The sequence below is a fragment of the Rattus norvegicus genome, chromosome 20 (genome assembly GCF_036323735.1).
Source record: "Rattus norvegicus strain BN/NHsdMcwi chromosome 20, GRCr8, whole genome shotgun sequence".
NCBI lineage: Eukaryota > Metazoa > Chordata > Mammalia > Rodentia > Muridae > Rattus > Rattus norvegicus.
The window spans coordinates 17,396,391-17,419,946 of NC_086038.1; the positions used below are offsets into that span (position 1 = coordinate 17,396,391).

The 23,556-nt window shown below is 46.2% G+C and overlaps 2 long non-coding RNA genes across 2 annotated transcripts; both read right to left on the reverse strand.

The window, feature by feature from the left end:
* Positions 1–7,993: 7,993 nt before the first annotated feature.
* On the reverse strand, positions 7,994–11,377 carry LOC102548205 (uncharacterized). Its single transcript, XR_362127.5, has 2 exons — positions 10,476–11,377; positions 7,994–9,582 (listed from the first exon to the last, which is right to left on the reverse strand). It is a non-coding gene; the product is annotated as an uncharacterized LOC102548205 (long non-coding RNA).
* A 6,013-nt stretch (positions 11,378–17,390) lies between these two features.
* Positions 17,391–19,520, reverse strand: LOC134483894 (uncharacterized). Its single transcript, XR_010061066.1, has 2 exons — positions 19,346–19,520; positions 17,391–17,940 (listed from the first exon to the last, which is right to left on the reverse strand). It is a non-coding gene; the product is annotated as an uncharacterized LOC134483894 (long non-coding RNA).
* Positions 19,521–23,556: the final 4,036 nt, after the last annotated feature.

A 23,556-nucleotide genomic window follows, 5' to 3' on the forward strand; every position in this document is an offset into this window, starting at 1 on the left:
CCAACGTCTTGTGGGGGGGATCAGGCATGCACAGGATACATATATGTTCATGTGAGGAAAACATGCATTGTATACGCATACACATACACATATATCACACACACATACATAAAGAACGCATGGAAATGCCTCACCAGTTATGAGAATAATTAGTAAATATCCTCTTATCTGATGCCCAGGAATCCAAGATAGCAATTTGGAGGTTTGCTTCTGCTTCACAGGTAAGTAAAGCAGACCCGGAGACATGGCATAGCTGGGTTAATTTATTTAATCTGTGTCCTTCATTCTCTTATTGATCTCTGTGTGTGTGTGTGTGTGTGTGTGTGTGTGTGTGTGTGTGTGTGTGTGACTATTAAGCTGTCTTTCTGATACTATGATTTGGTAGCATAATTTTAAATCAAACATTTTGATGCTCCAGCATTGGTTTTCGTTGTTGTTGTTCTTTGGGTTTTGGTTTTTTGTTTTGTTTTGTTTTGTCCAAATCGTTTTTCTTTCTTATGTGAAATGTCAAATATTCTGGAGACATTACATATTAGTTCAACATTCAACAGTTCAAATGTATTGATTGCTAATTTTAGGCTTAGTAGGTTTTGTGCTGTAAGATGGGCTGGCTGATTTTCATCCCGCCCAAAGCTCCCAGAATAACAACTCAGGCTCGAAATATATTTACAAATACTAGGCCATCTAGCTAGGCTTGTTCCCTCACCAGCTGATAATTTAAAATAACCCATTTAGTCTATCCACATTTTGCCACGTGGCTGGTTACCTCTCCTATGTCTGCTGGCCTCTCTCCCATTCCTGGCTCTATCCCAGAATTCTTTCTGCCTCCAGGATGTCCCGCCTTCCATCCTATCCTTTCCAATAGGCCACAGGCTTCTTAATTGACAGGTGATGCATCCATACAATGCACAAGAGATTCTCTCTACAGTTTTGTTCCCAGTTGAAGAATCCCTTACCAAGGCAAGGAGACAGCTCAGTGAATGAAGTACTTGCTGTGTGAGGACCCACAGCAGATCCATAGCACCTATAGAAGAAGTTAAGCCGTGAACCCACAGCAATCCTCTTGCCTCAGCCTCCTGAGTGTTGAAATTACAAGCGTGAAGTCAGAAGGTAGTGGCACACGCCTTTAGTCCTAGCACTCAGTAGGTAGAGGCAAGTGGATCTCTGTGAGTTTGAGGCCAGGTTGGCCCACTGTCTTAGGGTTTTATTGCTGTGAGCAGACACCTTGATCAATGCAAGTTTTATAAAGGACAACATTTAGTTGGGGCTGGCTTACAGGTTCAGTCCATCATCATCAAGGTGGGAGCATGGCAGCACCTAGGGAGGCACAGTGCAGGAGGAGCTGAGTTCTACATCTTCATTGGAAGGAACAGACTGAGCATCCTCAGGCAGCTAGGAGGAGGGTCTCCAAGCCCACCCCACAGTGACACACTTCCTCCAACAAGGCCACACCTTCTAATAGTGCCACTCCCTGGGCCAAGCACATGCAAAGCATCACACCTACAGAGTCAGTTTCTGACAGCCAGGGCTACACAGAGAAACCCTGTCTGGAAAAAGAAAAGAAAAGAAAAGAAAGGAAAGGAAAGGAAATTGTAAGCCACACACCTAGTGATGCTCTAATAATTCACCCTATCTGTTTTGTTAGTGGAATTATTTCATGTACAGTGCAGCCCCACTTCTTCAGAAACCTCATAGTTATCCTTTTGCAGAAGCTGCAGGCTCAGCTAGTGTGTTTTTCTACCTCCTGGCTGCAAATAGGAGGACTTAGGAACTCTGTCAAAGAGCCATGAAGCAGAGGAAAGAAGCCATTTTAGCTTAATTCACATTTCCGTAATGTCCGCAGCGACTGCAGGCCCGCAGTGCTGTGTGGGCACACATGCCTGCTACATGAGGAAGTCATTCAAACCAGGGCAGGGTGCTCAGGAGAAGAGGTCTTTGGACTGAAGGGCTAAGCCACCAGAGAGTTTGAAAACTGGAGACTGAGATGAACTCATGGGAGTGAGAGGAGATGAGAAACCGAGCTTACCCTACTCCAGTGGGAATGCAGGAAGGCAGCAGGTTGGAAACAGAATTAAAAAGAGAATTACTGTGTCACTGAATACATTATGTGTTTCCTGCAGTGCAAAGTCATTCGGCAATATAATGGGTGATGGTTCCCCAAAGGTCTCCTGCATTAGAGGCTTGTCAGACAGCATCAATGTTGAGAGAAAAGTGAGATTCTTAGGTGGGGACCCAGTAGTAAAAGGTTAAGTCACTAGGGATCTGCCCACCAGAGGAGAGTAAGAAATCTTAGGGATGGAGAGATGGCTACGTGGGTAAGACTCCATTGTGCAAGTTTGAGGACCTGAGTTCGGGTTTCTACCACTCACAAAGGTTGAGCATGGCTCTGCGCGTTTCTATAACACAGTACTATGTGTATGGGGTGGAGATGGAAGGATTCATGGGTCTTACTGGATACCCAGTGACCTCTCCTGACCTCCATGTGTGCTTGTGGACATACACACCTGCACATAGAAGCTCACATGTATCATGAACACACATGAACACACAAGGAAATCTCTCCCATCTGTCAGATCACAGGATGTGCCAGCATCTTGCTTTGCTTCTACAAGCAAACACATTGTAGACAACTGAGACAATGTATAAACTACTCCATTACGCTACTGCTACTATAGTTACATATGCCTCCTCTTATCTTCCCAGTCTTAATAAGACAAATGTAATTTTTTTTCAATCCTCAAATTTGAACTCTTTTTTTTTTTTTAAAATATATCCGGTTTCTGTTATTTTTGTCCTCTCACGAGTACGTGATTTTCACTACGCCCATCTGTGCCCTTATGAACTTTCCATGTTCGTGGAGTCACCCGTAGCTTTACACATTTCAGCCTTGGAAGCCTTGCCCAGCGTTTGATGAACATTCCGTGTTGCCACATCTAGAAATCCCGCTCCATGGCTTGTATTTGTAAATGACTGATGCTCCTTTGTGTGAAGGATGGTGTCTCAGTTAGGGTTTCCATTGCTCGGAACAGACACCATGACTAACGCAACTCTTATAAAGGACAAGATTTAATTGGGGCTGGCTTACAGGTTCAGAGGTTCGGTCCATTATCATCAAGATGGGAACATTACAGCATCCAGGCAGGCACGGTGCAGGAGTTGAGAGTTCTACATCTGTTCCAAAGGCAAACAGGAGAAGACTAGCATCCTCAGACAGCTAGGAGGAGGGTCTTAAAGCCCATGCCCACAGCGACACACCCACTCCAAGGCCACGCCCACCCGAACAAGGCCACACCCACTCCACAAGGCCACACCCATTCCAGCAAGGTCACCTCCTAATAATGCCATTTCCTGGGCCAAGCATATTCAAAGCACCACAGATGGATTCTTAGCCACATGATATCTGTGTAAGGAGTAGAAACATCAAAGAATTTCTTGTGTGCATTATTAATATTGGAGCGTTAGGTTTGGACATTACAAAGCCTTAGAAATTCTGTTGGGGGATTTTTGCATTTAGGTCACTACTGAGTCATGAAGACTTTGTCATGCCCTGTGGTCAGAGTGGCACTTTGGTGTTTCAGGCACACTGGCCCGGCCTTCGCTGGGTTTTGCACGAGCGAGCTGATGAATGGCTCTAACTCACTCCTGATGAGCCATCAACCCAGTGTCTCACCATCTGGATGCAGTTTGTTTTCAGTGTACTCTGATGCTGGCAAGATCTGGACAGTGATTCAGACAGAATGTGCACTTCTGTGCTCGAGGTTTGCCGGAGTCTGGAGTGTTGCCCCGAAAACATGATCTACGGTGTCTGTGTGAGGTTTGGGCCTTTGCTTGCTGGACCATGGTCCACCAGTGTCTCCACACACTCCCCCTCCGAGAAAGGGAAAGTTCTCGCCCGTGGTGGAAGGACTTTCCCATACTTTTTATCTCTGTGCGGTAGACGGCTGACCCTGGGCCAGGATACTTGGCAGCTTTGACTCTGTACTCTGTGAGTTCCAGAGTAACAAGGAGGGTTGTGTTCAACTTGAAGTAAATTTTGTTGTTATCACCATAATGGGTTTTTTTCCCCCTCCTCTCTCTCTTTCGTAAAGGGAAAACACGATTTTAGTTTAGATCTGTGTTTGATTTGGGATCCGGCCAACCTGAACTAAAAACATTTGAAATGGCTACTTTAGACCAGTATCAGTGAGGATGGCAGTGTAAAAGGGTGTTTGGTACCCACTCTGAACACTGCATGGAGTAGTCAGTGCCCATCGTGAGTACTGTGCAGCAGAGTGCTTAGTACCTACCCTGGGTACTGTGCAGAAGAGCGCTTGGTATCTGTCCTGCATTCTATGTGGAAGAACATCTGTTGTCTTTCCTGTTCTAACATTCTCTCTCTTTCACTCGGTTTCATCACTATAGTGATGCTTGATAAAAAAATGGGAGCTTTGAGACTTGAAATCACCTGTCCACAAACACACTGACGTGTTCAGGTCAGGATTCAAAGCTGGGCTCCTGTGAGTCCCTAGGTCTCTGCTCCTACAGTCCCTTGCAAAGTTATTTCCCACGAGCTTCAACTCTTCTCCCTGCTTGCAATCGAGGGGCGTGCCGATTGACTGGTCCAGATTGAGTAGTCATGTCCCTCAGAGGCAGGATACTTTGGAGATGCTGTTCTTGCAATCCAGGGCCACGCCAGACAGAACCGTGAGAACCAGAGTGTAGATGAAAACCTCCGCTTTGGAGATGCTGTTCTTGCAATCCAGGGCCACGCCAGACAGAACCGTGAGAACCAGAGTGTAGATGAAAACCTCCGCTCCCCACCACTTTGCTAAGAGTACCCTCCTGACGCCTCATTTTAGAGTTGAGAAGCCAGGATCACAGCTTACTGTAAAATCAAGACAAGCACTCAGGCCTTCTTCCCGCTGTGTTTATGTGGCAAACAGACGCTCATTGTCAAATGCTCAATATGAGTTACAGTCCCAACCACAAAACACAAAAACCCAGGCTCATCATTTTCGTTCTGTCAAAGTGTCCTCCAACGCTTGAGACACCTCATTCCCTGCTCATCCTTCCAGATGAACTAATGTGCCTACACAGGGACCCTTGCTTGCCTGGGTGTCCACCATCAGTGCACACTGAGTCTAAGGATGGGTAGGTTTTCCCCAGCCTCCGGGGTAGACTTCAAAAGAGCCAAAGTAAATAGAGTTTTCCGCCCCGGCCAGCTGTATTTATTTTGGGCAGCTTCTCTACCTACAATGCCCATTGACTTCCTAGGAGCTCCTGAACCTGTTTATTTTCAACCTCCCAGAGGCATCCAGCTGTTGTGTCCCTCGTCACAGCAGAGAAGAGTCAACAAGCTCTTCTGGAAAAAAAATTATTTTTTTTTGAAGATCTTAAAGGATATAGCCCAAAGGTGAGCTCACCGTGTAGCTATTTCCTGAGTGAGACACCAGCCTGCTCTCACACAGTTCATCCAAGCCAATCAGGAGATAGGAAGGACATGGGTGTGGCAAATACAGAATAATGAGAACTGGGTGGAAGTGGAGTCAGGTCGATACGCCTTAACAGGGTACTCCTCGGTGGTAGGCTGGCTGGAGCTCATAGACATTTTGATTGGTGTGTGTGTGCATGTGTGTGTGTGTGTGTGTCTGTGTAAAACCCATGTTGAGTATTTGACAATGAACGCCTGTTTGCCACATAAACACAGTGGGAAGATATTAGGCCAAGCGGGAGACCTGAGCCCTAGTCTTAGTTTTACAGTAGCATGAATACACGAATGCTATAAAAAATTGAGTTTGAACGAAGATATCTATTTCTGCCTTCTTTTGAAACGCAAGACCTAAAGACACATTTGTCCCTTGGGCATCAAAGGAGCTGTTAGTGACTTAGCTAACTCACACCTTAGCATCTTGCCCCAGCCTTAGAACTCCTGCAGACTTCCCAGTGCCGAGGCTAGCTTTCCGTTGCCTTTTTTTTTTTTTTTTCTTTTTTTTTCGGAGCTGGGGACCGAACCCAGGGCCTTGCGCTCGCTAGGCAAGCGCTCTACCACTGAGCTAAATCCCCAACCCCGCCTCTTGGTGTCTCTTACTGGCATCCACTCCAGATTGCACTGGGTCACAGATACGTGAACATTTCCTGCTTATGCGGCTTTGTCCAGTTCTGTGAGTTCCGGGGCAGAAAGGATGCCCAAGCACTGGTGTAGATGTCACACTGATTAAAATCTGACCGACACTGTGGTCAATGGCGATTCCTGCCAGGCAGGTATTCACCTTCCATTTTTACTACTGGGAAAAGCAAGCTTGGAAAAATGCATGACTCATGGAAGAAAACCAGTTAGTGACTAGTAAACATTCAAACCTAGCTCATCTGAATTCCGGCCGCACGGGTTGCCCTGCCTGTTGTATTTTATAAAAAAGAAAAGGAAGCCAGGAATTATGTTTGATAGAGGTGAGGTATGGTGAGGTAGAAGGGGGTGTCTGTGGGGGCCCGTGGTGAGGCGTCTCTTCCCCTGAGGTACCAGTCATAATGGATATAGTCTGGCATAGAGTTTATGTAGGGCATGGGGAGGAGGAGGAGGAGGATGGGGAGGGGGAGGAGGAGGAGGGGGAGGAGGAGGGGGAGGGGGAGGAGGAGGGGGAGGGGGAGGAGGAGGAATAGAGGCCGACCATGAGCACGTGGAAAGAGAGAGAGAGGGGGGAGGGGAACGGGAAGAGAAGGGACAGAGGGGGAAAAGAGTAAGAGTGAGGAGGGGCAAGCAGCTCCTTTTATGCTGAGTCAGGCATATCTAGCTGTTGCCAGGTAACGGTGGGAAGGAACCTAGAAGGAATGCTAACTCCGCCCACTGAAGTAAAGCTGGGTCTTAGACCTACAGTGACCAATGTGTATTTTGAACCCAGTCAGAACCACGGAGGCTTCCATAAGTAAAGGAAAACGTGGAAAGGGCCTCACAGTAAGCAAGAAGAGCTGGAAGAAAAGAGTCCCTTCTACTGGAACATGGCCTCCCTCTCACAGACATTCGGAGGACACTGTACCGTGCTTGTTCCTAAGTTGAAAGTAGACTTTCCATCACCAAACATCTATCTGGCTTGTGCTCCTGGGGTAGGTAGCAAACTTTGGTTATTACAGCGTAGAAATGCACCCGGAAGCTACTAAAAATATCTGCGCTAAAAGGAGCATAGAGGTTAACTTGGAACTGTAGATTACAAATGGCCAGAGCACGTGAGACAGCAATAACACCTTCACTTCAGAATCTCAGGGGCAAATCTATATTTATCCCATCCTCTCATCAGAGCTGAATGTCAACGGACCAGAGTCGTAGCACATTGGCAGAGTATGTGCTTGGTATGGATGAGGCTTTGGATGCTCGACACCACACAAACGGGAACAAAAACCTCCATTTTGTGTCTTGTTTCGTTGCAACAAAATACTCACGCCTGGATGATTTATAAGGAAAAGAAATTTCTTTTCTTGTGGTTCTTGGGGTTGGGAAGTCAAAGACCAAAGAATGTGAAGACTTGGCTATCTGCTGAGGGAGCCTTACTTGTCACGTGGCATCTGAATGAGCATCCTCAGAGAGGACGATAGTGTGATCAGATGAGAAAAAGGGGGCAAGGCATGATGGGAAAGGGGCAAGGCATGATGGGAAAGGAGCAAGGCACGATGGGAAAACACATCATGTCTCAGAAGAGGGGTGTTTGTATGATTCGAGAGTGGGTTTGGGAGGAAGCGAAGGGGAGAAGGAGGGGAGAGAGAGAAAAAGGAGAGGGAGGGAGAGAAGAGTGAAGGACAAGAATGCTTCCTGAATAGATCTTGCTGCCTGAACTCAGCAGGACTTTCCCAAGGCATCTCTTAGTCTCTCCCCAGGGAGGTGAGGCCCTGAGGCACAGGATGCTCTGGCACTGCTTTACCCTCTTCATAAGCCACGAGTTGTCCCTTTAATCTGACTCAGGAGTCCTGTGCCTTCCACGGGAAGACTAACAGTTGACCCTGCAAGGAAGAACATCTCAAACCCTGCTTAGTACTCCGAAAAGCTTTATTATTCTCGTTTTTGCAAACTAGAAACTAACACGTCAGTTGGTGTTGTGACTGCTGGTGTTTATTACACTGCTGTTGCTTAAGTCCCAGTCCATATTTGGAATGTTCTGCCTTATTGCTAAGGTTAGGTCCCATTTCAAAGCATCTCGCTGGGCCTGAACACCCAGTTTCATTATCTTTCCCAGTGATGATGATTTCCCCTGTATTAGTCAGGATTCTTTAAAGGAATACAACCAATAGAATGAAAACACACACACACACACACACACACACACACACACACACACACGTGCACGCCCATATGCAATTTATTAGAATTGTTTTCAGGCTGCGGTCTGAGCAGTCCAACAATAGCTGTCTCCCGATGGAAAGGCCAAGGATCTGGTAGCTGTTCGGTCCACAAGTTTGGATGTCTCAGCAGTCCCCATGTGGTGCTGGAGCCCCAGGGACGACCTAGGGAGCTGCCGGTTTTCCTGTCTTCATTGGAATCCTAAAGAAGTGGGATCTAACAGCAGCAAAGGACTACCTCCACAGCAAGATAGATGCACTTTCCAGTGAGAGAGAGGGCAAGCAGGCAAAAAGCACAAGCTTCCTTCATCCATGTCCAGAAGGTGTGGCCCGGGTTTAGCATGGATCTTCCCATCTCAAATAATCCAGCCCAGCTGCTTGGGGTTTTAGTGACTTCCAGACATAGTCAAATTGACAACTGGGATTGGCCATCACGCCACCCCAATATTTACCAAGCACATTTTTTTTTGTCCACCCTGTTGTCATCAGTTCTCTCAGAGAATGCAACTCCGGGTTTTTCCTCGATCCCCACATCTGTTACTCATGTGACAACAGTGGACATTAAGTTAAGGTGAAGCTGTGCACACGGCTCTCCCTTACCATGACAAAAGTCTCGGGAAAGCATAAAGAGGAAGGAATCGTTCTGGCTTGAGAAGCTTCCACCTTTGGCCACGTTGCTGTGTTGCTTCCGGGCTGCCCCATCACCTTTGGTAAGTGAGCATCTAAGCCACAACAGAAGGCTGTCTCCAACCATAGGCTGCCTCTGGAACACTGGGTGCTGGGTTTAGAGTACAGATCCCCAGACATCATATCCCAGAGAGAGTCAGAATCAAGGCTAGGGTCCGAGGTCTTCATAAGTCTGTTTCCGGTGCTTCCGGGTCTTGCTCTTCTTCAGGAGCAGTGGCTGCTGGGTAAAGGGAAACTCCGGTGCAGAGGCACCTTCACGTGTAGTTCTTGCCCACACCTGTGCTACATCACGCTAACTTCTACTTTCATGTTTTATGTGTCACCAACTCTCTCTTCCTATGTAGACCAAGCAACCGCAACTCCTCCATTAGCTCCAGCAGCATCTCTTCCTCTAGGTCAGGTTTGTGCTTTCTCTTCCTGCAAAGCTTGCCGCACATACCTCTTTCGTTTCCTTTCACTAGTTGTTAAATAAATTTATCTATGTGTGCACCTCCGTTTGGCATCAGACTATAAAGTCATTAAAGGACCAATGCACTTCTTACATGGGGAGCCTTGATGGAACACTGCAGTCTCTAGTTTATAGTAGGCACTGGACTTTTAACATCGATTTTTGTTGAATGAATAGAAAAAAGAATAGAATAAAACATGAGTCAAGTTATCAATTTCCAGAAAGCTTTTCATATCAAACCCTATTAAAGGCTCATTCCTTTCCCCCAAAACATTTATTACCATAGAAATCCAGAACAGCAGAAAATTACCTTTTTTTTTTCTTTTTTCTTTTTTTCGGAGCTGGGGACTGAGCCCAGGGCCTTGCGTTTGCTAGGCAAGCGCTCTACCAACCCCAGAAAATTACCTTTTAAGGTAAACAGGAGAACTAAGATGATTTGCCCATGCCTCTTTATTTTTCAGAGAAAGAAATGACGGCTCAGAAAGGGTGAGCAGTTTACCCACTAATGCACAGCATCCTAGCAATGGAGAGTGCAAGCTGCAATTAGTCCCGTGTGCTGTCAGCTGACCGGGTCCTTCCCTTCCACTGAATTAAGGGCCACCCCAAATGTCCACACCGTGACCTCCACTGACCTCACTAGGGGTTATTTCATATTTTCTTTGCATAAATTTGCCTAATGAACTTATCCAATCTTAGAGCATTTTAAAACGTATTTCCGTACTTATCAACCTGACTACGGGTATCTCCGTTTTCAAATGCTGCCAATCGCCTCTGCCTTAACTCATCTTCATGGCTTGATCTCAGACCAGAGAGGTTTTCCTAGAGACTGTCTCACTCGCAAGCATTTAGGAAAAGAAAATATGATATATCGGGGTTGGGGATTTAGCTCAGTGGTAGAGCGCTTGCCTAGGAAGCGCAAGGCCCTGGGTTCGGTCCTCAGCTCCGGGGGGGAGGGGGGAGAAAAAAGAGAGAGAAAAAAAGAAAATATGATATATCAAGTGTATCCGTGGCCTCACGAATTCATCCAAAGCACACTCACCTCCATCTGTGTTTCCTCTCTCGCTTCGGAAATCAGATGTGGAAAATATTTAATATCCCCGGGGAAGTTCTCAGTTAAAATCGGCATATGTGATAAACGGCACGGGGCCGTTTGATTTGCTCTCCCACGGAAATCTTTATCTTTGCCCAGCAGCTTGACTCTGGTTTAATAAAAGGAAGACCTTTTGAATAACTCTTGTGCAATATGAGGTCCAAAGCAGATCTATGAATAATTTATCAGGCCGGGATCTTGTTTCTGTTTTTGAATCATATTGTGGAGGCCTTTGGAACTAGACCTGAGCCATAGTCACAGAGTCCCAAGAAATTCCAGCTTGAATACAGAGAGAAGGGTGCTGCAATTCTTCAAACACGAAGCCAAGTCCGGCGGTGGTTGAAGGGGGGGGGGGTGTTCAAGTTCTTGTGTTGTATCCAGAAGGTTCTCAATTATCAACAAAAGATAGCATACCGACCCAATGACTCCTCGTGGACTCCAGTGAGGGATTCCAGGAAACCGGAGCCTCGTGGGCGTATGTGGTCTGAAATAACAGGAATCGGTGAACAGTTCAAGTGTAAATACACAACCCAGATTATTTACATATCACTAGCAGACAAACACAACCCATCGAGCTGACTGTGCCATCCACAAGAAAACAGAGACTCCTGGGCCATTTCCCAGTCCGGATCTTAGTCTTTGTAAACTATCCCAGCTCCATCTTGTCTCCGATTTTGCAAGCGGCCGTTTTCCAACAGCCCATTTGCTGCATGTGTCAGGAAAGTTGAAACCCAGCGCGCCTCTTGCGTAAGTCAGTCAGAGATGTAAAATACCACTGAGGATGCCCTGCTTCACCCCTCCACTCTGCTGTGAAAGCAACCCTGTCTTGCTGAGCCTGGGTCTGACCCCTTCATTCCTAGATAACTCCTGTTCATTCCTTAAAGTGGTCATCTATTTTTAGAGTGATTCCGCAACTCCCAAACACCAGCAAAGCAAGGAGAGAAAGATTCACATACCTCCCGCAGAAGACAGGCAGGCCATCTTATGGAAAATCGTCTCTGGATCTGGGGCTAAAAGGAGATTCCTAACAGCAACTTCTGGCTGCCCAGGTCTTGCAGCCAAATGTGCACGCGTGCAAACACACGCACACACACGCATGCATGCACACATGTTGCGGTAAAAAATTAAAAAGAGAGGAACAGTTCCTGTGCATACCCTAGCGGTTGTGGTCTCTCTAGTTTCGGCTCCAGGAGGCCATTGGAACTAGTGCTAATTTGGCGTGGTAGCAACCCCCCCTGGGAAATAGATGGGTAGAGAGATTGCTGCCTGGGTCAGAGAGTACTTAGGGGTAGCATGGAGCGGCTGAGATAAATTAGTGCTAGTTCCAATGGCCCCCTGGAGCCGGATCTGGCGAGAGCACGACTGCCAGCCACGGTTCCCGCAGGAACCGATCGCCCCCTTTTTATTTTTTACCGCCACACGCACATGCACACAATTCACCGGCTTCATTCGTCCAACTTCTAGCAGAAATGATGGAGACCATCTATGAACTGGCAATATCTTGACCTTCCCTGAGTGCTACTGAGATCATATCACTGAATTTTAATTGGCTTTTCACCATTTATAGCATTAACTGCACGCTGTTGTTTTTAAGATTTATTTTATTCTCTCTCTCTCTCTCTCTCTCTCTCTCTCTCTCTCTCTCTGTGTTGCCATATGTGTGTAGTTTACATTTGGGGTTCCCTGGATCATCTGGAGTTGTAGGCTTATGTGAGCTAGCTGTTGTGTGTGCTCGAACCAAACTCAGGTACTCTGTAAGAGCAGTATGTGCTTTTAGCTCCAACCTGTCAAGTGCACACTCTTTAGATGGCTTTCAGTGATAAAATATTTCCTATCCTGCTATAGTGTGGATGCTAAGTGGTTCCCAAAGGCCTGTGTGATAAAGGCTTGGTCCTCACCTCAGCTCTAGTAAGGGTGGCTGGAGCCTTTAAGAGGTGGGTCTAGGAGTAGGTCTTGAGTCATTGAGAGATGTACCCTTGTAGAATTCTTGCCTATTTCTTTATGTCTCAGCCTTAGCGACATGCTACATACAACATGCTGTACTATGTCACTATAGGAATAAATGAGAGACCTAATGGGTTATGGCAGAGGCCCCTGAAAATGTGAGCCAAAGCCTTGAATGCATGTCTACAAGTAATATTATACAAACCGAGCAGGGAATAGATGTATATGTGTATGCATATATGCATATGATTATGTATATGATTATAATTATGTATATGTATATTAGTGTCTCTATATATGTAATATATATGTATATTATGTGTATGTGTATGTATATGATGTCTATGTTGTATATGTATATGATGTATATGTATATGATGTATATTCATACAAATGAAAAAGCAGTCATGTATGTAAAAGTAGCTTTTATTCACCTGATATAATTGGCTCATTTCTGAATAGGCTCACCCTTTCTAGCTCTTTCTGAACTCTTGTGGCTGCTTCAACTTGGCTGTACTGGCTCAAACTTCTCTCAAAGCTGACTGATTCAAATTGGCTTCTCTGTTTCTGACTGAACTGCTCTGCTTGGCCTCATACGAACTCTGTCAGTGTGTTCTCATCTTCTGGCTCTTTCTTACTCTCTGGCTTTCACTGCTTCTGCTCACCTGCACTGAACTGCATGGACTCACAAGTGAACTCAACTCCAAATTCACACAACAGACGGAACAGAACTGATTAACCCTCTCCCTGCATCGCTCTTAAACCGACTCTCCTTCCTGTCTGTTCTCATTGAGAGTTAGGGATATCCTATCTCTGACTCATTCTGTCAAATCTTCCTCTGATCCATCAGTTTGTCTGCCCCTCAGTTTAGACATCACTCTCAAACATGACCGCTTCCTTCTGCCAGCTAACCTCACCTGCACTGTCTGGGATTAAAGGTGTGGAGTAAAGGTATGTCTGTATTCCAGTCAGAGCAGCCATATTGCTGGGTTAAAATTCTTCCACACATATGTTTGAGAGCAAGGGAGAGCATATGGGTTTGGAGGGAGGAAAGAGAAAGGAAAAATGTAATTTTATTATAATCTTAAAGATAAATTAAAACCTAAACCTTTTCTCTTTGAGTTGATTTATCCCAGTCGTTGGTGAGGCAGTGGAACCTGTCCAGCATATCTGCCCTTAATACGGTTAATTCCCTTAATAGGTTAGGGATGGTCACAGGAACCTCAGTCTGACATGGTGTATTGTACACGTCAGTTTGTCTGGGACTTGGTACCCAGTTGTACGTTCATCATTCTGGATGTCTCTCACCACAAGTAGCACCAAATCAGTGAACACTGAGAATGGTACACTGCTCTCTGTATGATGGGGTGCATCTCACTCAGTCACCTAAAAACCCAAATAAAACCAAAGACTTTACTCATGTCCCCTAACCCCAACTGGAGGGCTGTGCTGCCTGGTGATGGCTTTGCCTTCAACCTATAACCTCATTTCACCTGAATCCCTAGCATGAGGACCTTCTCCGCCATGTGGACTTGCTAGGCTCTCTAGTCTTACAAATCAATCCCTTACACACACACACACACACACACACACACACACACACACACACACTCATACACACTCACATACACTCACACTCATACTCTCACACTCACACATTCACACACATAGTCACACTCATATACTCACATACACTCACACACACTCATACACTCACACACACTCACACACACACACCCACACTCACACACATGCACATATACATACTCGTATACACTCACATACACTCATATTCACACACTCACTCTCTCACACTCACACATTCACACACACTCACTCACATACTCACACTCACACTCATACACTCACACACTCACACTCTCTCACACTCACACATTCACACACACTCACACACTCACTCACATACTCATACTCACACTCATACACTCACACACTCACACTCACACATTCACACACACTCACACACACTCACACATACTCACACACTCACATACACTCATATTCACACACTCACACACACATACACTCATACACTCACACACACTCACATATACACACACTCACAACTCTAACAGCCCCGTTTCTTAGGACAGCCATGACTAAAATACAGACCCAAGTTCCCAAGTTCTCCTGTTTTCCTGTCTTCATTCATATGACATTGCAAATGGGATTGTAGCAGAACATTTTTTATTTTTGAGATAGGATCTCACTGTAAAACCTAGGCTGGCCTAGAACCCATGATCATCCTACCTCTGCCTTCCTAGTGCTGTGACCACAGATGGGTACAACTATTGTCCTCTTTCCTTTTCTTTCTCTGCTTCCCCCCCCCTCTTTCTCTCCCTCTTCCCCTTCCTCCCCCTCCCATACATCTTTCTCCCGAGGAGCAAATCCAGGGTCTTGTAGATGCTAGACAGATGTTCAATCATTGAGCTACATCTCCAGATCTTAGAATTTGTTGAGCAATTACTAAATGCCAATTATCAGGTGGTGGTATTCACACACACACACCCACATATGTGGGGCCAGGGAGCTCTGGGACTGGGAGGAGCAGGCTTGGAGCAAGAATGGGGTTGAGGTGTGTCCAAACCTGGAAATCTCATCCTGAGATTGGCAGGAGTAGGACCACTCCGCCCTTGCCCAGCCTGCATGTCCTGGTGTATATAGCCCTATGTCCTACACCCTTGCCGCACCAGAGGAGGTCACATAGCCCTTAGTCAGGTTTAACTTTCCCCTTACAAGGTCATATTCAGCAGCACCCAGAATTCCTCCTCATGCTAATTAGGCATCCCCAGCCCCCAGGCCCTGGCCAATGATGTACACTTACCTCCGTAGCCCATACTCACCCCTCAAAGGTTTAAATAGCTTTTGTCCACCCCACCCCCAAAACTGAACTCATTTTTCGAAGCTATTCCTGGCTTTATCTGGCACTCACCGATGACCAAGATCCAGCCTGCAACCACCCACCCTAGGTAAGCTTCCCTCCCTACAGCTCAGCCCAGTGTGCAACCCCAAGGGGAAAAGCAGACATGCGGCTCCTCCCTCACTTACAAATGGAAACATTTGTTACTTCATAAAACATTCCAGGCAGCTCCGTTCCAGTACCAGTGACAAAGGATAGGTTTAGGGATGAGATTCGACGTAAAGTGAAAGGTACAAGGAGGAACAGCCTGGGCTCTTCTCTGGGAAGATAAAAGCAATCTGCTCTCTCATTAAGAAGGGTGACTGCCCTTTCCCTTTGCCCACTACAAACCCTCCATCCCCACCCTGAGTGTACCACCTGATCAGAGAACCTCTCATGTATTTGAGCAGTTACAGTGTGTTTGGTCCTGGCTAAGTGTGTCGAAGGTAACCGGGTGACATAGATACATTTTTAGTCTTAACTTAGAGAAGAAGAGTCAGAAGTTCAGAGACGTTAAGCAATGTGCTCAACGAAAATCCGCCATCTTGATCATTGCATCATGCTGACCACCATGCCTGCGCCGCGCTCACCGTCATGCTTGATTCATATGCTAGCTGGTACTGCATTCAAGTGACTGCCTTGAATTCAAGTGAGTTTATGAGCATCCAAGAAAGCTCATGGATACAAAGGACTGAAGGGAAAAAGAAAAGTGGCCTTTGCAGAGAAATGTTAAATGTACTCCTGTGAGATGGCTCTGTGGGTGTGGGACAATGGATCGTGCCAGGAAACTTGGTAAGGTTGAGTGGGTTCAGAGTCCCTGGCACCCTGGAACCCACCTGAGACAGTAGGTGGCTCCTTGCTCCCAACCAAATCCCTGGCCTGAAACACGTGCCACCCTTCCTACATAGGAAACGTGATCTGTGGTTACGTAGATCAGAACAGGGTTCTCCATACCCTGAGAGTTTAGCCAATAAGCTTCCCTTCCCAGACATTCCTTCCTGTAAAAGGTGTTTGTTTAACCTCTGGTCCACCCTGAGGAGGTGGTATGCACCCGTTTTCCACAATGAACAATCAATAAACAGTTTGGAACCAAGGACGGTCTCTTTCATCAAGAACCACTGTGGGGAGCGGAGCGTGGAGAAAACCTTTGTCTACAGAGCCGAGCAACCGGAATCTTCCACAGAAGGCGCCCCTGTGTTCCCAGAGAACCACAACTAATCCTCAGCCTGTGGGCCTTCTCTGTTCTCCGCTCCTCCACGACTTCCAGCAGCATCTGCATGTCTAGGAGTCTGAGAATCCCCAGCCCTCAGGCCTGTACCCCCCTACCCTCCTTGAGTCTCCATTCCTGACTCCTCTGAGGTTTCCAGCAGTAACTGGATGCGCCGGGAGTCAGGGAACCCCAGCTTGGATCTCCTACATCTTATGCTGCATTTTCCCATCCTCTGAGCAGTGTATCAGTGTTTCCCTCGAGCCGCGTACTTGAAGGCAGGCGCAGGGTAAATGTCGACTTGCATTGCCGTCTCCAAAACCCCAGTAGCAGAGCGAAGCGTGGAACCACATGTGAGTATGGGCACTTGCCACCTGATGGCTCCATGGGCACGCATGCTTGCCACGAGACATTTGATCCCCGAAACTCACATGGTGGAAGAGAACTCCAATATGCTGCCTTTTGACCTCCAAATGTTCTTTATTACTGTTCCCCATCCCGATACAAAATAAGTACAATGTAATTTAAATGTTAAAAAAAGATACATTAACTGCGCTCTGGGAGCCTGGAAGGATTTAGGACATCGCTTTCTCTAATCTCCTTTGATCACAGAATTCTTTTCAAGAGACTCTCCCAGCACCTTCCTGCTTTGGAACACATTTGGAGCAGTGCTATGATAATGGGATTTGCTCCTTCCACAAATTTACGATACAATTTCTAAAAATTTCAAAGAAATACGATACACTATGGTTAAAGCTGGTAAGGCTATCTTTAAGAAAAAACCACTAATGGGAGCGGTAGACTTGGCCATTTATTATTTAAATCACGGCTTCGTCTTCCAGTGATTTCCTTCCCCCCCATAATCAGCCTTAGATGGCGTTCCCTTCCCAAATGCTCGGATAGTGTAGCCTATTAGGAGTTAATTACTAACAAGTTAATGTTCAGCCTTCTTAAGGGCAGTTTGGCTGTACAGGTTGCAAGTTCCAGAAAAACATTGAGGGGCAACAGTCACTGGATGATGATATAGTGGCTCTTTGAATAATGCAGTCTGAACAAGAAGCCCCACCCCTTCACGTGTCTGAAAACCCAGCACCCAGATGGTTGTGGACTCACAGGGGCGGAGCGGGGGCGGGGCAGGGGCGGGGCTAGCCTAGTTGAAGGCATGGAACCTGTCCCTGGAATGAGCTTTCAGTTGCCTGATTTACTAAGTGATGAGAAATAAATTCCCATCCTGTCGCTGTGGGTCAAGCCAGTTTAGCAGCCATATGTCTTCTTCACGGTGATGGGCTGCTCCCTCTGAATTGTGAGTCAAGTTTGTAAATCCTTCATCGCTTAGGGTGATCCTGTCACAGAAATGGGATAAATAGCTAATATATACAATTTGTACAGTAAGTAGGGCCCCTGTCTTGACAAGCTTAACTCCGTGGTCCTGAGGCCTTTGGAGGAGGAATTTGGATGGTTTTGGAGCTATGGGCCAGAGAACCCCAGAATGCTGCAAGCTGAGCTTAGTGGTTCATTCTGGTGGGGACTCAGACTGGAGAGTACAGAATCGCTAAAAGGCCGCATTTGTGGGTTTGCAGAGGGTTAAGGATTCTCTTGGGAGCCAGGTTAGAGACCATTTGTATAAAGTTCCGGCTAAAATCCTGATGGTGTCCTGCTTATGTCCTGACATTTTCCGATCTGAATTGAAAAAACAATTTGTTTGGCAGAGAACACTTGAGTATTGCACAGTGAGCTACACGGTGGCATGGCCACTGCCTTGAGATGAATTTTGATTTCATGTAGAACCCATGAGTCTATGGGAGCCGGGGGCAGAATGTTAGGTGTTTGAATGTGAATTGCTCCCATGGAATCACGTGACCGAATGCTACGTTCTCAGCTGTTGCCACTGTTTAGGGAAGTTGCCGGTCTTGTAGGAGGTGGGGTCATTCTAGAGGGAATGGTTTCGGAGGGCAGACCTTGTTAAGGGATATAGCTTAGCCTTGTTCTCCTGACTCGTTGAGGTACGAGGAACGAGTTATGTCACAAGCTCCTGCCACGACAGGCCAAATCCATACCATCATTGTCCTTCCTCAACAAGACAGATTCTGTTAGTGTTCTGTTTAAGCTCCACCCCCACAGTTACCTGGCAACAGCCAGGTATGCTCCACCCCCACATATGCCTGGCAACAGCCAGGTGTGCCTGACACTATAGAAGGGGCTGCTTGCCCCCTCCTCTCTCTCTTACTCCCTCTTGCTCTCTCTAGCCTTCTTGCTCTTAACCTCTTCCCACTTTGTCCTTTCTCTCCCAATTCCCCTTCCCCCTTCTCTTCACGTGCTTATAGCTGGCCCCTCTTCTCTCTCCCTCTCTCTCTCTCTCTCTCTCTCTCTCTCTCTCTCTCTCTCTCCTCTCTCTCTCTGCCCTACTACCCTTTTAACTCCCCTCTCCATTCCCTGAATAAACTCTATTCTATACTATGTCATCGTCATCATCATCATCATCGTCGTTGTCGTGTGTGCTGGTCCCTCAGGAGGAAGGGGTGTCTCAATAGATTCTTTCCTCTGAACTGTGAGACAAAATAAGACAGTCCTCTCTTAAGTTGTTTTGTGAATTATTATTGTGTGTGCATGCAGGACACACACGCACGCATGCACGCACCCACGCACACATGCACATGCGCATGAGTACCATAGCTTATATGTGGAGACCAGAGGACAACTCTGGGATTGGTTCCCTCCTTTCACCCTTACATGGGTTCCAGAGCTCACCTTGTAGTTCTCAGGCTCCTGTGACAAGCACTTTCACTGGCTGAGTCTTCCCAGAAGCCTCTTTGCACCAGTTCTATCGGGTTGTCCGCCACGGTGGTGGGAAGAGTAATACCTCATACAGATGCTAATGTTGCAATCAGTGTCACCCAGAAGGAATCTGCAGATCCTAATGATAACATTGCTAGGTCATAAGAATGTGGGCGATGGTTCCATTCTAAAGTTTTATTTGTTTTTAGAATTTCCGCGAGGATTACGTACTGTTTTTAAGATGATAAAATGAGTTCTAATCACTTGCCGAAGCTCTCAGGCTAGCTTGGGCAAACAGGAGACCTATGTCACTCAGGGTGAAGAGGACACTCAACCCAAGCTCGTTCCCTCCAGTGATATCATTATCATGGCTTTGGGGGTTAAAATTCTGCACAAGTCAGGGCGCGTGTGACAGACATCTAACCAAGGGCCAGGGTTTTTAGAAAAGGAATCTTGCAGTTATTCCAAAGTACAGATAAGATCTCTCTCTCTCTCTCTCTCTCTCTCTCTCTCTCTCTCTCTCTCTCTATCTCTATCTATCTATCTCTATCTATCTATCTATCTCTATCTATCTCTATCTATCTATCTATCTATCTATCTATCTATCTATCTATCTATCTATCTATCTATCTTGTGAGCTCATGGTTGGATGCATGTGACCCTATGCCTGTGTGGGGGTCAGGGACAGCTTGCATGTATCAGTTATCTTTTCCTATCGTATTGGTCCAGGGGACTGAACTTAGGTTTTTAGACATAGAATCAGGTGTCCTTACTTGCCAAGTCTTCTCACTGGCTCAATCCTTTGTTTTACATATTTCATATACAGATTTCATATGTAAAGTATGTTAAATTACATTTATCTATATATCTATCTACATATCTATGTATGTATGTATGTATATATGTATCTATCTATCTATCAACCTACCTACCTATCTCTCTCTCTCTCTCTCTCTTTTTTTTTTTTTTTTTTTTAGGGCTGGGGATTGAACCCAGGACCTTGCGCTTCCTAGGCAAGCACTCTACCACTGAGCCAAATCCCCAAATCCCCTACCTCTCTCTCTATCTATCTCTCTATCTCTCTATCTCTCTATCTCTCTATCTATATATCTATCTATCTATCTATCTACCTGTCTACCTACCTATCTACCTATCTCTCTGTCTCTCTGTCTCTCTGTCTCTCTGTCTATCTATCTATCTATCTATCTATCTATCATCTATCTACTGATTTAGTGAGTGCACATGCCATCACACATATGTAGAAGTCAGAGGACAACTAGTAGGAGTTGGTCATCTCCTTTTACCATTTGGTCCTGGGATTGAACTCAGGTTGCTGGGCTCGACCACAAGCACCTTTATCTACTGAGCCATCTTGCCAGCCTTAGATCTACACTTTAGCAGAAGAACCCGAAGTGTGTGATGACAATGATTCTTTCCAGGTCACACAGTCTGTTCGAGGTCAAAGGGAAGTTCTTCATACCCCAACCTTGTCATGATCCTGTAGACCTTAGCCTCACAGAATGAGCCACTGATGGCTGTCTCTCTTTGGAAAAAGAGTTCTCATACGAGAGACATGAGCTTCTTGGGTGGCTAAACCAGAGCCTGTTGGGACCAGCAGAGAAACTCTGTTTGTGTTTCTGCTTTTCGCTCGCCTGTGGTTCAGGGATTATGATCGAACTCTAGCTGTTGGAGTATCCTAAGAGGGGAAAAGTTTACATTCTGTGTGGGGGACTTAGTTTTTCAAGCACACTGTCTTGTGAATGATGGAATATGTGACTTTTACTGCTTTGAGCTGAGGACCATTGTGGGACACCCCCAGAAGACATGGAGAAAGAAGGCTGAGGGCTCCTGTGGGGACTGGCCCAGAAGTCACAGAGAAAGAGTGTCACTGTGATGGGAGTCATCCTCTGGGGAGAGTGGCTGGAACCACCTAGCTTGGAAGTTCAGGGGAATCTCTGGCCGCTGAGGTTGGAGATCGGGAGGTCTGTGGTCGTTCTGGGATTCGTTTTACAATGCAGACAATGGAGTAATTGATCGACTCACTGTTTTCCATTATGATTACATTTCTGTGGTTTTCCTTATAAAAATAAGAGCTAGCAGGGAGGATGGTACAATGTGGGGAGATGGCTTGGAGCCTTGCCCACCTGCACTGAGGGAACTGGGAAATGGGGTTGGGAATGAGGATAGGGAGTGGATGGCCTCTCTCACAGAGACGTGGGAAACCTTGGCACCAGCGTTTCAGGCAGTTTCAGGCAGAGTGACCCAGTTCCCCAGATGGAGCGATGGCAAGTGTTTAAATGTTGCTTGAGCATCTAGTATGGATCTGATGCTGGGTTGGGTGTTGGAAATACTGCATAAAGCAAGAGATGAGTGTCTGCCTTCTGTGATTTATAGGCCCAGAGGTGCAATCTGGAAACAAAACCTTGAGCCAGACTCCAGAGCCCCTGGCCACGTTGGATGATATTTTAAAATGTCCCATCTTGTAACCTTCACCACTTAAGATTTTACACATGATTCTGAGGAGCTCACTGAACATCTGGGAGTTTTACCAGTACAAACACAAGGAGAAAGGGGGCAGGGGAGGGGGCTCAGAGGATACCTGATTGCCTTGCTAGTGTGAGGACCCGTGTTTGGATCCCCAGAACACACATAAATCTGGAAGCAGTGATGTGTCTATAATCCCAACATGTTTATGGTGAGATGGGAGGCACAGACTGGAGAATCACTGGACATTTGTGGGCTAGCCTGGTATATGTGGAATGTGTGGGCTAGCCTGGCATGTGCTGAGGGGAATAATAAGAGCCAGTGTCTCCAATATGATAGGTGTGCCCTGTACTCATGCACTTGAACATTCACACTCCTACATTATGAACACACACAGACACAGATACACACACACAGATACACACACACACAGACACAGATTCACACACACAGATACACACACACAGACAGACACAGATACACACACACAGAGACACACACACAGGTACACATACAGAGACACAGAGATACAAACACACACACACACATAGACAGATACACACACCCACATAGACACAGACACACACACACACACAGACATAGACACATACACAGAGACACAGATATACACACAGGCACAGAAACACACACACACACATATAATACACACACAGACACAGATACAGACACAGAGACACAGACACACACACACAGAGACATAGACACATACACAGGGACACAGATATACACACAGGCACAGAAACACACACACACACATATATAATACACAGATATAGACACAGAGACAGATACACACACAGACACACACAAAGACACACACACACAGATACACACACACACACACACAAAGATACACGCACACACACACACACAGATACAGACACACACATACAGACATAGACACATACACAGAGACACAGATACACACACAGACACAGATATAAATATATATTTATATATACACACACACTCAGATACACACATGGATACACACACAGACACAGATATACACACAGACACGCACACTGACACAGATACACACACATAGACATACACAGACATACACATTGATACAGACACACACACAGAAATAGGAAAGGCTATATATCCACTCATCATTAATTTATGTGGTATTTACTGAGAACCTGATACATCCCAGGCTTAAAGCTCACCAAACTCGCAGAAGGAAGGTTTAGCCAGGAGTAAATTTCCATCTGCCAGCATCTCTTTCTGAATATTAACCCACAGATCACAGGCAATCTTGGACATAGTTTCTGTCATTTTGTCAAATAAAGCTGGTGTATTCCTGTAAGTACCTGGTCACCCAGCCTGGGTTTCCCCAGCCTCCACTTTCTCCCTCCTTCCTTCTATCCAGCTGCTACCTTCCCACCTGAGGTATGACCCTTACACCAGCTAGACTAACAGGAGACCGCAAGGCCACATAGGTGAACACTGGGGTTGGAACAGTTAACACACTCTCACTCTGTAGCTTCCCCACATTACAAAATCTATATCTTCCAAATGAGAACTCTTCCTGTGTCAAGATTTTATTGAACGCAGTAGGGATGTGAATCCTGGATCACAGCCATCAGTGTACGGGGCAAACAGAAATCCCCAACAGGGGCCAGGGCAAGAGGGAGAAAAAGGAAGAATGCAAGATGTCATGACTCTGCTCGACA